The sequence below is a fragment of the Falco punctatus genome (genome assembly GCF_963210335.1).
Source record: "Falco punctatus genome assembly, chromosome: 3".
Taxonomy (NCBI): Eukaryota; Metazoa; Chordata; class Aves; order Falconiformes; family Falconidae; genus Falco; species Falco punctatus.
In genome coordinates, this window is record NC_137582.1 from 46,656,795 (window position 1) to 46,674,283 (window position 17,489).

The 17,489-nt window shown below is 40.3% G+C and overlaps 1 protein-coding gene across 11 annotated transcripts in view; it reads right to left on the bottom strand.

The window, feature by feature from the left end:
- The window catches only part of FAM110B (family with sequence similarity 110 member B), a 116,157-nt gene that overhangs the window by 12,479 nt on the left and 86,189 nt on the right, over positions 1–17,489 (bottom strand). For all 11 annotated transcript variants that reach the window (XM_080379129.1, XM_080379137.1, XM_080379138.1 and 8 more), the window contains one exon: positions 5,048–5,114. The gene's annotated coding sequence lies outside the window, so the exon portion shown is untranslated. The remainder of the gene's footprint in view (positions 1–5,047; positions 5,115–17,489) is intronic.

Sequence of the window (17,489 nt, forward strand, 5' to 3'; positions counted from 1 at the left end):
CAGGAGGTGGGAAACTTGCCCCAGTTCAGGGACTGGAGATTTGATTCAGTCTCTCTTTTCTCAGAAGAGTGCAACAAACTCTGACCTTATGGAACTAAATGGATACCCGCTGCCAGCTTGGTTTTTTGGGAAAGAAAAAAACTTACCAGACTCTGTCATAAGAGGTCAAAAGCCCTGAAATCTCAAGTTGCCATGTTTAGACGCTTACTTATTGAGAAAAGTTTTCTAAAACTGTTTATAATGAGAAATATATTAAAGGAACACAAAATCATAGCTATAAACCAATTTTACTTGAGAAATACCAAAAACCCTGCAATGAAACAGCTGCAGTTAGGCACTCCTTTGCAGTTACTAACCCTGCAAAACTCCAGAAATGTTCAAATACATCAAGACCCCAAGTACACAAATATAGTCCAGACAACGAGAAAAAATCCCAACAATTTATGCTGCGAAAAACCTGAAACCGTAATGAGCTATTATAAATGGAAAAGAATGTATCACATACTTGAAATTTCCTTTTCTTTAATCTGGGATTTAATTAGTAAGAGAAACTTCTAAAAAGACTAATTTTCAAAGTTTCAAAACAAAGCTTAATAGCATCTTTCTGAAGTTTCTTATCTCTTGTGAAAATATATTTGAAAGAAATAACGCACAAGTATATAGAATATTTCTTATAATACTTACTAAATTTTTACAACCAAGAAATCAGAAGTTCAGATAGATTATATATATTTAAATCTTTTCTAATCTTAACAGTATACTCTTATCTCGTTATACGGAAAATTCTTTTTAATAAATCCTATACACAAACACAACCATTTTGTCTTTAGAAATAAGTATTAAAATATAGCCAATGAATGTCTTTTATGGGTATTAAGAACCTACAAGACCACCTTTAACAGGCAGTACAGCAGGAACAATTAAATAACGAGTATGCTAAAACCAGTATCATTAGAAAAATGGTAATGGTCAGCTAATGGAGTACAATGGAGTGGCCTAATTCTGACCACTGAGAAGTCTGAGCCACTCTTCTGATTAGCTGTGGGGCCTTGTTTGTCAAAACTCTGTGTATTTAAACAGCCTTTTCTGTAACATGAGATATTAGTGCAGTAAGGTCAGCATGGCTATTTAAAAATAATTTCTACACCATAATTGCTCTCATTTCAAGGCACTGAAACTTCACATACGTGAAATGTTGCCCATTTATTTTTACTTAAATGAACTCACTATAAAAGTTTTGACTATGTGAAAAAAAAACCCCAACAACAAAACAGGTCTTTTTTAACTAATAAAAACAATACTCAACAAATTTACAGCAGTGTCGCAGGGCACTGCAACCTTCAGAGGAACTCCATGAACGCTATCTTTTATTTCTGACTGGTACAGCAATGTTTTTTCTCCACATAAGAAAACATTTTCCCATACCACAGGATAGTTCATTCCCCTTTTCTCTAGCCTCAAGTCTAAAGATACACAGTGTTAGAAGTCAAGGAAGAAAATTAAACGAGTGCATAATACTGTCTTCAAGACATGTCTGTATATTTAAGATTTCTTCAAGCAGATGGTTAAAAATACCAATTTTGGCACTGAAACACAATGCAATTTAGTTCTTTCATATTACGATGATGTTGCAATCAATGATATGGCTGTATAACCCAACACAAATGCTACAGTGTATGTACATGGCATAATTACACGTTTGTGTGTGTAACCCCTTAGACTACACCAGATGTATTTACTAGATGTTGAGGTGTGAGCTGTTAGATTACACCAAGTATATTTTCTTCTTAATTGCTGTACTGGAAATATATGCCCAGAGTCCACATATTAAAACTACAGATCTTCTCAAAGTGTTCGCAACCCATTTAACTGAAGATGAGTATCCAGTTACTCGTTAATGAGCATCCAAACTTCTGTTTAATATCCAGGCTTGATGCTCAAAGTGTGTTCGTATTACTGATGTTTAATGTAATGACTCTACACTAAAATAATGTTCTTGGAAAGCCACTTTTAAGAAGTCAGACCATCCAGACTCTGTGCACTGAATGGTTTTCACATACCTGAGGACCCTGATGGAGTTACGATGATGGAGGAAATTCTTTCTGACTGCAACTTTTAAGAAACCATAAAAACCTCACCATTTTAAAGAAAAAAGTTGTATCGAGTCACAACCAGTGCATTTAATGAAGTGGAGAGGAAGGCAGTGCAGGGAGGGTTGAGGCATTCCAGCTCCAAGAAAAAAAACACAAAACAAACCCAAACCTGGAATTGGGAGTGTGGGGACATACACAAGGAGAGTGAGAAATGGGAAGACACAGAGAGGTAGAGAAGAAACACAATTGCCAAGAAAATCGCAGAGAGGAAAAGGTGTTTGGAATAGAGAAGGGGACACCAAACACTGGGTTGGGTAGCAAAACTAGATTACAAGGACAGAGAGGGATTCGAGGAAAAAGGACGAGACACTTCAAGTGCTCTTCCTCATCATCTCCCTTCACAGCTCCTACATCCCACAGAGGGAATAGAGCTGGCCTAAGGGTGCAGTGGAGAAGGGTATTGCCCAGTGAAGCTCCTCGTGAAGCAAAGCTCCTTCCAACCCAGGGCACTTTTGGGTTGCAGGCGAGAGACAGGTCCTCTCCTCTCTCCTGCAGCCTCCATGGCTGGGGCAGACTGTCCACTGAGCCTAGCAGGTTGGAGGTGGAGCAGCTGGCACCAGGGTGGCTGGCAGGAGGAGATCACAGAAGGATACCAGCTTTGGAGCCCTGCACTTTGTCAAGAAAAAAACAGACCAGTGGTGGAAATCCAGTCAACCAGAAATACCGGTCATTCAATCAAATGAGTTCCAAGTTTTGCTGTAGACTCCTCAGTAAATCCAGTTCTTCCTTTTGGCATTGCTTCAGCTCCCTTTCCCGTGCTGTCTGCATGCTGAGACACACAACAGCCTTGTACCTGGGGAGTCTTGAACCAGGGATGCTCTCAACCCTGTCCTCACAAGTGCCTTAGGCTACTGCTTAGAAAAATTGCTTAAATTATTTCTCTATTCCTGCCCTGCCTTATAGTATCAGACCACCACACCATTGCTACGTATCTGGTCTCCTCTCAGGTGTGATACACAGCCACATTAAGAGATCCCCCCTCTCCTGCAAACGGGGAATAAAATACAGGTATGCGTGCAGTTGCCCAAAGCAGCAAAAAAATTCTTCCAAACCCAGACACTGCATACAGGCATCCCAAGCGTATAGCTATTGCCTTACCCCACTAAATTGTTATTTCTTCAGAGATAAGTATCAGCAAACTTTTAAAGCAGGTGGATCTAGAGAAACTGAACTTGAATGTCACAGGGTCAAGCTGCCTAAGCCAGACAAATAACGGGATGCAGCAGCCAAGGTGCCAAGCTGCAAGTGAGGACACAGGGTGTCTGTGTTTTCATCTGCCCACGCCTGCTGCGTAATGGTAATGTCTCCCGTCAGCTGCCTTGCCATCACAGTGTCCCTGGCACTGCTGGGGATCCCAGTTCCTCCAGTGAAGGAGATGCCCCTCACTGACTAGCACCAACTCTTCACTGATCTGGACTGGTTTCAAGACATTCTCTAAAAGCTAATAACGAGGGACGGCTGGCTGTGTCACCACAGCCAGGACTGAATGCTGCTTTCATCTTAAATCATGGATCCAATTTTTCTGTTTGCAAAACGAGCAATATATCTCCAAAACTATAGACCTCCTGGAGCATCTGTATGAACACCAACTATTGAACCCACTTTCTAAAATGGCAGAAATAAATCCCATACAGCATGACATCAGGAAAGTAAAAATATGAAATATGACTGTGAAATTGGTGTGGGTTAACTTGTAGCAAAAACTAACACAGATCACTTACAAGGCTCTGAATGTTCCCAGTGTCAGTCCTTGGCACAGCCAAGACAATTTTGCTGCCTTTAATTTCATACTACATTGTATCGGGAATTTCAAGTTCCTGATTTCCTCAGCTGACAGAAATGGCTTCTGAGATGAATTCTGCATTCTGGGAACAGATTTATACCCTTAAATTAGCCATGTGTACTCTCAGACTTAACATTTTTGTCTTGAAATAAAACAGCAGTGATAATTGCTAATTTAAGACCCCACATGATGCAAACTTATGTTCTGGAGCCAAATATGGTGATTGGAAACAGATTAATATGAAATGCCTTCTACTGAGCGGAATTAAAACTTAATATTAGTGAAGCGCGTTAATGATTTGATACATGAGACATCAGACATTGATTACTGATTTTTTCTTTGCTACAGTGAAATACCAGAAGTGCTCTACTAGTCTTTCAAGAATCATGCAACCATTGGTACAAAGTGCCGCACGTAGTGCTCCTGTCCCCTCCTGTCGGTTTTGCCCAGTTTCCTTGTACTCATCAAGGATGAAACTACTCAATAGATGACATTCCTTCTGTTATTCCTGACATTGGATTTTCCCCTTTTGTTTAGGAACTTTTTAATGATGAATAAAAGATTATAAACTTCAATGCTCATCTCCTGCTCACACCTTGAAATCAGGCTCAGAGTGCTCTGGATGGACTCAGAGATGTTTAAGATTTATCTTGTTTTTCAACCCATTAGTAATAACCAGATAAATAGCAAAAAGTTCTGGAGGACTAAGGCTAGAAGTGCTTGCTTGAACTGTAGGTCTCTGTTATAAAAAGCTAATGCAACCTTCTGAATGGGAAGACTGTAATCAAAGTCCAGGTTGGGAATAAAGGATGGGGAAAAGCCTGGAACTACTGGACTATTTCCAAGAAGGATTCTGCCATGTTGACACATACATTGCTGCATGACTGAAGCCAGCAAAAGCCAGCCTCAGCCTTTCTTACAGTACTGAAGTATGTATTTGCAACTAATCAATCTGTCAACCCAATCAATTACTAAAGGTCAAGGAAAAGAAATTCATTACTAGAACATACCTCCCAGGACAGCAGAAAAGGACATGGTAAAGTCCTTCTGGAATTGTCCTCCTTTTAATCAAACCCTAGGAAAAAATGTGCATTTTAATTCAAAAAGGTACCTGTAAAAGCGCAATGCCAAACTCTTGTCTGCACTCTGAACGGGGGGATGTAATGCTCCAGGGGATTCTGAAAAAAAAAGAAGAAAACAAAATATGAAAAAAGGCATTAAAAAACCCCAAACCAGCAAAGTATTAGTACAGCAGGTGGGTACACGTCACTGCTGCTGTAATGCTGGAGGTCATGGAAACCAGATGCCAAGGCTGGTCCATGCCAAGAGAAGGGAGGGAAAGAAACGCATGGCAGCCACAAGAGCAACCAGGACTATTTCACATGAAAGGAGAGATAAGTGATGAAATCAACATGGCTGTGCACTAGAAAAGCTATGAGCTGTGTAATAACAACTAATTAAGAAGTCATTTTGGAAGCCTCAGAACAACAAGCTCACATATGCTGCAGTATCCGAGGTGAGAGTCGAGATGCAGCCATGCTGTGGATCAATGTTACAGGGCCAAAATTAAAAAATAAATTTTTAATTCACTAATGAAGGACAACACAAAATTGTTCTAGTTATAAATAAACAATCCCTTTTGTTTTGGTTTTGGCTATTTCCAGATTAAGAAGAGAGAAAACACGGTAAAAACAAAACCACTCTATTTCCATGCTACAGCTTTAGCAGGGCGTGGAAACAGTGTCAGCTACTTTGCAAGTAACTGAGGAAAAGTATCAACATGTAAACATCAGTGTTACTTCATGGTAACTGCTGCTAGCTGATTTTGACCTGAAAATATGGAATCTACAGCGATAACCTGTTTTTAAGTGACCTTCCATATTCAGAATTAAGGTCAGAGAGCAACAAGTTCATGTGCTTAACCCTTCCCCCCCCCCCCCCCCCCCCCCCCCGACACCTCCCTGCTGGCAACTAGAGAGCCGACAGGATATTTTCCAAACTAATGACAACTGCATCAAAAAAACACACTGAATTTTTATACATCTATTATGAATTACTTACTTTTCAACACCTATTTGAAGTGATTACTCATGGAAGAACTATAATGTTCAACTAGTGGCACAAAAATACTAAAAAGGTATGAATTTTGCTATTTTTAATTAGCCTCTTCCCCTTTTCTAAAGCACCTATTTTAGGCAGTGCTTTTTTAAACTATGGCAATAGTGTATTTACAAAACACTACTCCCATCTAGCCAGTCAATACATCTTTCATTTCACATGCAATACCTTCTCCTTTTTCTCTCCAAAATTATTAGGTACTTTTTGTGGATTTAAACCAGTTATTAAACTCCATGCAGAAAAAAATCCAAACCTTTGTATTTCATGTCACCTGCTAAAAAAATATTTGTAAATATCTTCACAATAAAATAGGCTGACAGAAAAGCACATAATTTAAAAATTTGGAGATTATATTCCTATAATGAAGTCTTTGTATACACAATAGTTAAGGGAAAAATAAATCAGTGCATTCATTTATGAGGAAACCAGCTCTGCTGTGGGATGCAGCCCTCCTCCACACATTTTTATGTGCAGGAAGGCACCGCTGCAGGAAGGGAAGAAGCAGTTTTCCTAACCCTGCTGTGAGGCTGATGACACCCAACAGAAGGGTAGAAATGCCAAGCTGAGGAAGACTCAACAGCACATTTTCTAAGAGAGCTCCAAAACAGTGACACCATGTAAGGACATGAACCAAAAAGTTTCCTTCTTCCCATATCAACATACGAACACTTTTATTTTTTTTATAGATACAAGTATATAGACATAAAACCTCACGTATGTGTGGTTTACTCCAATACTCGTAATTCAAATGGACTCAAAAACTATTCATGAAGTAGTAGCTATGCACAAAAATAAAGCCCTTTAAAATTTTGGCAAGACTAGAAAAGTTTCTATCATCTTCTCAAAATATATAATGCTTATCTTAGATTGTTATTTCAAACAGCAACAGAGATCAACACATTTACAATATGACTGTCAGTGTGAACTATATAGTGGAATATGTTTCTTGTTCAGTGAACAGCAGTGTATACTATTTAAAAAAATATATAGCCTATTATATCTTCTAAGCACTAGAAAGAGGTCATAGTAATAAACAGTGCAAGTGTTAATACTGGAGTAGCTCTCATATAGCGGGTTGCCATAATCCTCTGGTTCCACAATAAACATACTGGCTCCAGGTCTCAGGGGTTTCTCAAGAAGGTATGCACTAAACTGCGAAATCACTAGGGAAGGACACACCACAAGGGCTTCACTCAGCTTGGGTATGGACCCTGGACAGCAATGACCAAGGAAGACAAAATCAAAACCCAAACAGATTAACGTTCTGCGGAGCTTTTAAGCACATGACTAGTTTCAATGTTCATGCTACGGAACGAAACACTAACAAACCCATTTAGCATCTGCAAAAGAAAAGTGCAGTGACAAAACCGTTAATGGATAAGGCTGATAAAGTGATATGGAGTCAGACCAAGTACTATGTCAGTTCTTCAACATGACAGCACAATATTCACCAGTCTATGCATCTCATACATAGATGGGACCAGCCACGAAGCACCACTGCAAACAACTATCTGTGAGGACTCAGGTGCCTCCACCAGCAGAAGAGCAAATCCTCAGGCAGGCAGCATTGGATTTTGCAGGTGCAAGAAGAACAGCCCAAGGTAGAACCATACATTGATTGCACTGTTTTAAGTGGATGAACTGTTCTGGTAACAAGTCTCCAGTAGCACTTTGTCAGTCCAACATAGTGCCCTTTAGTGACACATTTCAGACAAACTTCTTAATCAACACAACAGCCTTAACACAGCTGAGAGGGATCAGGTACACTACAGTGAATATTTTAAAACATAAATATGCAACTGCATGAAACAGTTGAGAAAATGCAGAATATAGAATAAATTTCAGTGGAAAACATGATTAAGGACTTAGGAGGACAACTAAAGGCATCAAATTCTCCTTTCCCAATTAATTATACCGTTTTTGTGTAAGAGGTGTCATATGGATACTTCTCAAGTTCTAATTACTCACACAGGTATAATTCTAATGTTTTTAGAAAACCTTATCCTTTCTGTATGCACCACGCCAGATCCCTGTCACAAATTTTTGGTTCCCACGCCCATCCGTGTGTATGGCCCAGCCACAATGCAGAGCAGCCCAGAAAGGCCACACTAAGTAATGTGCGTCTGTCTTCTCCAGGAGGTAGAAGGAAGATGATACAGAAGAAGGCTCTGCTTGTCCCACACCTTCTGGGGAATTTGTAGTACAATATGCAGCCAGCCTTGACTTGGAAGAGCCCACCTACCTGTGACTAAGCCACTATTAAATGCTGGCCTCCAAGAAGACAACAGAACTTATGGCTGACCACTAATACCAACAATTCTTTGGTGCTTTTTAATTCTTTATTGGTTTTGTTCCTGGACCTGGAGGTCCAGAATTTCATTTCTCTTGCAGATGTACGATTCAGATGAAAATACAGCTAGTCATGTTGCCACACTGTTTTACATTGGACACACAGTAGAGTTTGAAAACATTTGCTAGCAGGTACGGCTATCGAAAGCTCCGTGCTTCTTTCTGGTAATGCACAGAGCTGATCCCTGCAGCAGGGTACAGTGGAGCACCCCCATCAGCACAGCTGCCACAGATGCACTGTCAGCCATGCACCGTCACCACTCCATTTATTTCCCATTGCCACTTTCTTAGATATTTTTTTCCCATTTAAGTAACTTAACAAGGCCAGTGCTAGCAGATTCATACCACCTCAGCAGGAAAGACTGGTCTCTGCAGTACTTTCTTTTAGAACAGTAAGTGGTCCCACAGTACTTCACTTAATAATCAATAACAGACATACTGACACAGTGCCAAAGACATGGTAGCTGAGATCTGCACAAGGAACTGATCTGTTGCTGGCTTTCACTAGATGAGTGCATGGGATATAGTTGAGTTCTGGTCTCACTGTGAATCATTAAAGCAGCTATTTTTGTATTTCCAATTCCTGTTTAAAAAAAATGAAAAAAATAACAGAAAAAAAGAAAGAAAAAAGAAAAAAGACTTTAAAACATCTCAGATCTAAAACAGCACAAACAAAACTGATGTCAGATTTCTCAAAATCACAAAAAAACACGAAACTGAGCCCCATACACAAGCCAGTTTACCTCCTGAGCTTCAGCTGGATGATTTAACCATGTTGCAAGGGCAGAAAATGCCTAACACCTACACATGAAGCACCCAAACAAAGATAAGAAACTCTAGACTAGACTCAGACTATAAAAAGTACTAATTTGTTCAGTATTTTTCAAGTCAACCAATTACATGGGTGTGAACTATCACATTCTCCTCTGAAAGCTATTTCTCTATAGCTTTTTTCTCTATAAATTCCCATAGCCTTATTCAAATTTCTCTCAAAAAACATCCTTTTGCAATGCCTAGAAAAACACTCCACAATGGCCAGGCAGCTGGCATACTGTAATTGCTCGTTATCTTAATTTCAAGAGTCTCTCTCATCTGCTGGTGAAGGTCAAGTGAAAAACTTCAACGATCACTACGAGGAGATCTGGGGATCTTAAAATTAAAATTTGTAGCTAAATAAATTCTAAACATTTTGACTATTTTTAGATATGTATTTTTTTTTTATCATTTCACAAGCAAAAGGATAGGCATACTGTTCAGGAAGGAGCGATGCTCCTTTTCAAGACTGACTGACTTGAGGACGTTCACACCCAGGCCGAGTGCTGGCAGGACCAAAGGTCTCCTTAGATGTGTAGTGCCAGGACATTCTAGTAACACACCATGATTAGAAGACTTATGAAGTAACATGTATCTTCATAATGGTCTTGAGAGCTTTAGGACTAAGAGTCATGGAAATGCAAGAGTAACATATGAAAATAAAGATTTCCTTCTCTTTCTGGTTAGCATCACTACTTCTTTTCTGTGGGTAAGCCTTATCTCTAAAGGTACCCAGTTCTTCAGAGGTCATGTCCATTTCCAGTCAGTCGGGCCAGAAAACTCTGCTTTGCCCCACCAGTGGTCCCTTTAGTTGGCTGCTTATCAGTTCAGCACCCCTACAATAAAAAGCACTACGCTATGAGAAAAAACACCATGGGGCCCACATCACTAAGTATGGTGACTGGTTCAACACACTTGAAATTTCAAAATCTCAATGGAAGGAATGCCCAGTGTGTCTGCCACGCAAGCAAGATCCCAATGAGGATTTCAAAAGGGAGAAAGAGGCCAACCTAACAATCAGATGTCTTATTTGAGATACAACTGCAGAATAAAGAGACTTCTGGTCCTGGATACTATTAGCAGAGGGATGTATCTCATAATGAATTCTCAAAGGCATTCCCAAGGACACATCTTCTTCAGCATCTCTTAACAGAAAAGCATGGTGAGCCCTCTGCCTGGGGTATGCCTACAGGCACCGTGGTGAAAATCCAGGCAGTGTACCCAATTCTTCCCATTTTTATTTGTTGGAAACGAGGGAGTTTGCTTCCTGAGCCAGAACCTGGCTTTTCCTTTAGATACCCATAACCTGAGAACTGCCGAAGCTTATCTCAGTTTAGACAAAGATCTGAATCTTAATGAAGAATAATTAAAACAAAGCCTGTTTCCCCTTGCTGATGGAAACTGAAACAAAAGAATAATGGAATGGAATTATTATAAAACAAATTTCAAAAAGGCAACATCATGCCAACTGAAAGCATTTTGCATCTTTTCCTTAGGGAAAGCTAAAATATTTATACCTAAATATACTTTCCAGAGCTGTTCTGCTTTTTGCCTTTATCCAGATTCAGTGAAGTCTTGACCCTGAACATTAAAACCATAGAAATACCACAACAGGAAAAGTGAAAACCACACATGCAACTTTATTTGAACTATCTGGATGACAACAAACCTTAATCAGGATACTACACACTAACACGTGCAGGCACACAGAGAGGAATGCTGTGTGCCCGAGCTGCCCAACCTGTAAATGAATGGAGAGGGAGCTCAAAGCCACAGCCCATGCTCCGCTGAGGAGCACACAGTGAATGGAATAAATACAGCAGGTGGTTGGAACCACAAGTTGCATGACAGATAACAGCTTACTTACAACATGTTTCCCGTGATTGAAAACAGAAACCGGAAACTGTGTTAAACACCTCTCAACCATCTTTCTTTGTATTCGTCTCACTGCTTTTTGGAAAACATTACCATAATAGAGGGGAAACAAACAAACAAAAAAAAACAAACCCCAAGACAGTTACAAAGCCACAAAAGCTAAGTGGAAATTTTTAAGGGAATTAAGTCGTCATTGACCTTTGCCTGCATGAATCATGGTGAAACTTTGCTGGCTTTGGTACTGCCAGCAAAAAGTGACTTCAGAGATTTGATGGTTTATGTGAAATACTCACATCTGAATGTGCCACTTTCTTATCTCACTCAAAAAGTGTACTTGGCGTTTTCCTGATGGAATCCTCCATTTCTGCACTTGCATAGCTGTGATGGTTTTTTTTGGTTTTGTTTGTTTGGTGTTTTGTTTGTTTTTTTTTTTAAAGTCTCACAATAATTATGATTAACAAAAAATTACAGGTCACCTCTCATTCTGAGAGTTAACAACGAACAGATGTTTCAGCACATCTAACTGTAGTCAGTTTTGCCTAATCTACCACAAAAGAAAACCAATTTTTGAAATGAAGTTGGAACAGTGTAATTGGAGCACATCTGAAGCATATTACCTTTCCCAACAGTTACCATATACAATAAAGATATAAAAACATTTTTATGAACAGATACCACTTTGCATAACTTCTACAAATAGATGAACTGATGTACTGGAAAAGTTAGGCCCATATTTTCCACGGAAATGGTTAATTAAGCCTAAATTGTGAGACTTTGTGCATACTTTCAAGAAGTACTTAGCATCTGTAAGTCAAACTGTGATCATGAAGAAGTAAGTGCTTAGTGTCTCTGAAGACCTGCTACTCTGAAGTAGCAATTCAAACTGGAATAAACAAAGTTAAAGGCTACCTTTTGAAAAACTAGACCTCGTGCACCTTTGCTACAAGAAGAAGGAGGTACCATACAAGATGTGAGGAATACAGCCCATTCCTCCTAATACCCCTGGCCCATCCACCTTGACAGAAGATCACACACATCTGTTACTAACACCTCTTGGTGAAGAGGAGATGAAAATAGGACTCAGCTATGTATGTGCTTCTAGCACCAAAAGGGGATTCTTGCTTCCTCTCAACAAAAAACATCCCTTTGATTCTTATGCAGTTACCTAATTAAATTTCACTGTGCATATTAAATTTTCTGAGGTCTAGCTGTTTTATGTTCAGTCCAAAATCAAAAGAGACACACTCATAAATGCCCCTTTCATTAAAAGAAACCAAATTTTAAAAAAAAGGTTTGTCATATGTAAAGATATCCCCCTCTCTGCTTTAGTTGTTTCCTCAGTTCAGCCAAGGAGAAGAGATCATGCACATAACTCCTAACTAGGTCACAAACTCAAAGTTTCTAGTATTTTATTCATGTGCCTTGTAAAGGGATGCACTTCATGTCAAGTTCCAAAATAAACATCATGCTATGAGCAACAGCTCTTCAAGAATGAATCAATATTGTGTTGGTATTACTCTATTTTAGGGTGGGAGAGACAGATGCAATTTCTTCAGTCACTGAGAAATAACAACAGAAAATCAAGCTGTCAATCTCCTGACATACGATTTGTTTTAACTATAGTCAATAGTTACTTGATGAGTCTGTGGATTATTCCAGAGGAATTCTCAAAAATACCTGTAAAAAGAAGAAGTATTATCCGAACACTAAGTTAGCCACATAGAGTTCATACATATGTTAAAAAACATTTAATGGTCAGCATGTAAAAAAAAAAAAAAGTTTGAAACCTACTGTTTCATATTATATACTCTGAAAACCATAATGCTTTTAGAATATATACACAGAGAACAACTGTGTGTGAATTTTCAGCCGGGAGGTAATGGAGATCTTAAACTACATGAGAATTCATCAGGTGCCATAGTTCTCAGCTCATTTTCCTGGATCTTTATAATAGGTCTGATCCTGTTTCTTGGGTTACATTTCTTAGATTACAAACTGATGCCTTCTTTCAGGTCAGTACTTGCAACATGTGATTCGCTAAGATTCAGAAATTCTATCTTGAAATTTTCTTTTTTTTCCCCCCTAGGTATAAAATGTTGGGTATTTACAGCACATTCAGCACCGCTGAGAAAGAGAAGGGCCTTTGCAGAGGTTAAAACCAGGCTCTGTGTACTAAGCCAGCCTCCAATTCTGCTCTGTTCTGCTAAACTGTGTTTGGGTTTGTTGCAAGAGTATACAGTATCTGTATAAAGGCTCTTGAAATACCAGGGGCAACCTAATAAAAAAAAAAAAATAGGGAAGCAGGAGAAGACACAGCTTAAGAGCTATTTTTTCCCACTTCAGTCACTAACAGAATATGATTAGCATCTGGATCCTGGATCTGGAGTAGCATCCACCTTTTGGGGTTGGATGTTTGCATTTGACCACAGAATATTTAATTTTATACTAGACAACATGTTTTAAGTTCTTCAAGAAAAAAAGTCAAGATCAAGACCTGCTGGATGGGAATAGTTGTACGAGCGGACATGGAGAGAGAAAAAACACCTCAGTTAAGAAATAAGAATTGCGCTTTTTTTTTTTTTTTTTTTTTTCTGTAATACCATACAGAATTTTGGTGTGACATCATACTATATACAACTATCTGAAAATGTTACTTTTTTGGACATGTTGTATGGAAAGGTAGAAAAAAAGAGAGAGCTTAAGCCCAGTTAATATGGAAAAAAAAGGAACCAGTCTCTGGAGTACATCTGGCACGCAGCACAGGAAAAAGATTTCATCCTGTAGACACACTGCCTGGAGAAAGCGCCAGACCCATGTTGACCCAACAGAGAGAATTGCGGGACTGGAGTGAAGAAGAGGGTAAGGGCACTGCATTTGCTCAGCCCTGAAAAGAGAGGGCTACAGGGGGACCTACCCACCGTCTGCAACTGCCTGACGGGAGGGGACACAGACTGTCCTCAAAGGTGCACAGAGAGGGAGGGGAGGCATCAGCCAGGGCTGCAACATGTGAAATTCCAGCTCTACACAAGAAAAAAGGTCTTTTTATTGTCAGGGAGGTGACACACTAGAGCGGGAGACCAGAGCTTCTGCTGGACCTCCATCCTTGGAGAGACTCAAAACTGTCCTGTGCATGGCCCTGAGCAACCTGAGCCAATGGGACCTGATGTGGGCAGCAGGCTGGACCAGGTGGACCTCTGGCGGTGCCCTCCAACCTACGTGATTCTCTGATCTCATCTTGCTACCTCTGTTTCAGTGGTACCAAAAATCAATGTCTCTGCCTCACCCTATCCTCAGCAGCAAGTGATCTAGACATGGGAGACTTGATAACAAATATTACAATGTACACATAAAAATTCATCACCATATACATCAATTTCTTTCTATCGCTCCTTTTTTCCATTTTTGAAAGACTGGGATATTTGCTTCTCAGTATGCACAGGGCTCTTCCTCTGCTCTTCTGCATTTTGCATCTCTCAGTGATTTAGTTGTCAACAGCACACAAAACAGGATTACTTCAGGAAATCAAGAAAACATGAGAAGGCAGAACAAGGACTACCTAGGAAAAAAACCCAGCATGATCTCTCCTTTTTAGCAGAGGGCACCTGTAACATATTCAGCAAGGCAGTTAGTTAACAGACAGTGCTGCACAGGACTTCTTTGTGTACAGCATTTAGGAATCACTTCACGGAAGGGCTGAGAAGGACAAGAGCTGCTGATGCCAGAGTTTAACTGTCAGTAGAGGTTAGACAGGGGGCTGATGGGCTGTGCCATTCTGTGCAAGCCTGGCTGGCACACTGTAATATTGAATACACTATGGGAGCCCCAGGTACACTGTACTGGTGACACAGACATGCAGGGACACACAGGATATGTTGGGACAGAACTGAGTGGCCCGTATAACAAACACTGCTATTCAGAAACTGTCTAATCAAAGGAGATTTTCTGATGCCACAAAACACGTACTAGGCAGAGAAATCACTGAAGGTCCCACATAAAGTCCTGTGGTTCTTATTGCATCAACTGAACTAGCCAGTTTGATAATGATGTGATCTGCTCCTTGCAGCTCATGGAAGATCACTTTCAGGCACAACCATGCAATGATCTTGTCAAAAGAAAATAGAAGATATGCAAACAAAACAATCTTGAATTAGGCTCTTTGGCTCTCCCCAGTATTTCTGCCAACAGCACAGGAAAGAACATACAAATATTTGTAGCAATACAACTCAGAAGCAGCATTCCTAGCAGACACGGAACAACAGAGATCACAAAAATCTATTTTTCTGTTTAGTGGAAATAAGTAACAGTGTTATTAGAAACTGACAGAGAACAAACAAACTAAAGCAACTCAGCAAACCCACACAGAAACTGGCTGATTAAACAAACTTTTCACAGCAAGGATGCCTGGAATCTCAAGCATGCGACTGTTTTCCCCCATTGCATTTTCCTTAAATTAGCTCTTTATCTTCAGTATTCCAATCCAACACAAACTACATTTTAAAAACATCCATCTTAAGACATGAGCACAATTCCATAATGAAGCTACTGAAATCAAAGCACAACCTTCTTGTACATTGTCACATGGCTCCTGGGAAACACTGCTGGGAGAAAGCGGGTCATTGAAGAAGCAAGTCCTGCACAGTGGCTGCGCATCTTAAAGATGTTCACTGCAAGGTCTCAGGGTCTGTATTCACAGCTATCTTATCTGCTAAATACTAATGCGTACAAAGCAAACTTAGCAATAGCAATATCAACGTGCTCACCAATGAACCTCTAAGTGGCTTTATGCTGCAGATATCGTCCATGCTGTATGTAAGACACAGTACTACAAATGCATTTAATGTTGGTAAGGTTTCCAGTGCCTCTGCAGTGCCAACAATCTCTTCTTCAGCTCATTTTCTCATCATGTTCTCTATGCTGTCATTATCCAATGTGTTTATTACAACAGTATACCAGGAGCCCACTGAAAAGGAGTACTTAAGAGGGTGGCAATGTCTTACTTTTAAGATTTCCTATGAAAGAATAAATGCATACGGCTCCCACCACAGCATCATTGTTTTCAGCTTCCAAGCACTATTACCAACTCTTTTGATAAGGAAGTTGTTATTATCTTTACATGAGGTGGTGATGTTAAGGATGAATAAGATATGTAATGTTTATTCATTTCTTAATGACCACTTATTTGCATTTATAAGCTATACATCAGTTACAAAGACAGCGTAGCTGTCCTCAGCTAGTCACTGCAGCCATGTTGCTTTCATCCTGCAATCCCTCCACCAAAGCTAAAGTAAAGCACCAAGGTAAAGGAAAGCATGACTACTGTAAAATGCTTCAGTTCTGAATCGCTGTTTTATACATTATGGGAATGCTATAGCATCCACAACGTATCAATTGCAAAGCACTAAACCCATAAGTTGTTCTCCTTCGGCAAACAGCATACCTGGTGGGGCCAAGCACTGGAGCAGCAATAGGTAAGGGGCTGCCAGATGCAGCACGTGCCCTCCCACCCATTTCGGCTGTCCAGGCTGCTGGTGGGTGGCTCACCCGTTAGACAAAAGCAGCTTAGCGTAGGACTGCCCTGGCAAGGGGCCGTGTTCCGACAGCTCCCAGCACAGCTGAACGCTCGAGCGCTTGCTTTGCAAAGGTGTCGGCTGCCGTGACAAACCCCGGCGCAGCACCCGGGAGGCGGGAGCGGAGGGAGGCAGGGCAGCCCAGCCCAGCCCAGCCCAGCCCAGCCCAGCCGAAGCGGAGGGTGCTGCTCGCACCGCAGGTCAGCTCCTGTTCCCCCGTCTGACAATGGCAAATCCCTCAGTCACTTCGCAGTTCTGGGAACGGAAGATTGTCTTGTGAAATTACAATGCTGTTTTAATGCTACCGTTATTAGCATTGTCTTCAGACAATAAAATGTTCTGTCGCAGTCGCTGTGGGATAACGGCACTGAATACACACCGAGTCACCCCACGTTAATTTAAATAGCACAACTGTGTGAACACATGTTCTTCAGTTAAATCCACACACATTCAAAAGTAAAAATAAGCAGATCTGCAAGGAAGAACTCACTTTCTACACAATGCAAAAGCAACCCTCGTTGCTGTGCTTCTAAAACCTCAACAAACATGTCGCAAAGAGTTTATTAAGACTACTCCTATTTTCTGATCTGGTAGTAAACAAGTACTCAAAGCCACCCCCAAAGAGTTATAAGTCATTAAAAACATATGTGCCTAAACCTGGCTTTATTTGGTGACCTCCACAACACAAGCAGAGACAGTACCCGCAAGCAGGCACTCAGCATCACAATGTTGACACAGAAGTTTCAAGTTCCCCTCCTCCCCCATCAAATCCGAACAGCACCTCTCAAGAAGAAAAATCACTCAGATGTTTTCTCACTATATGTAATAACA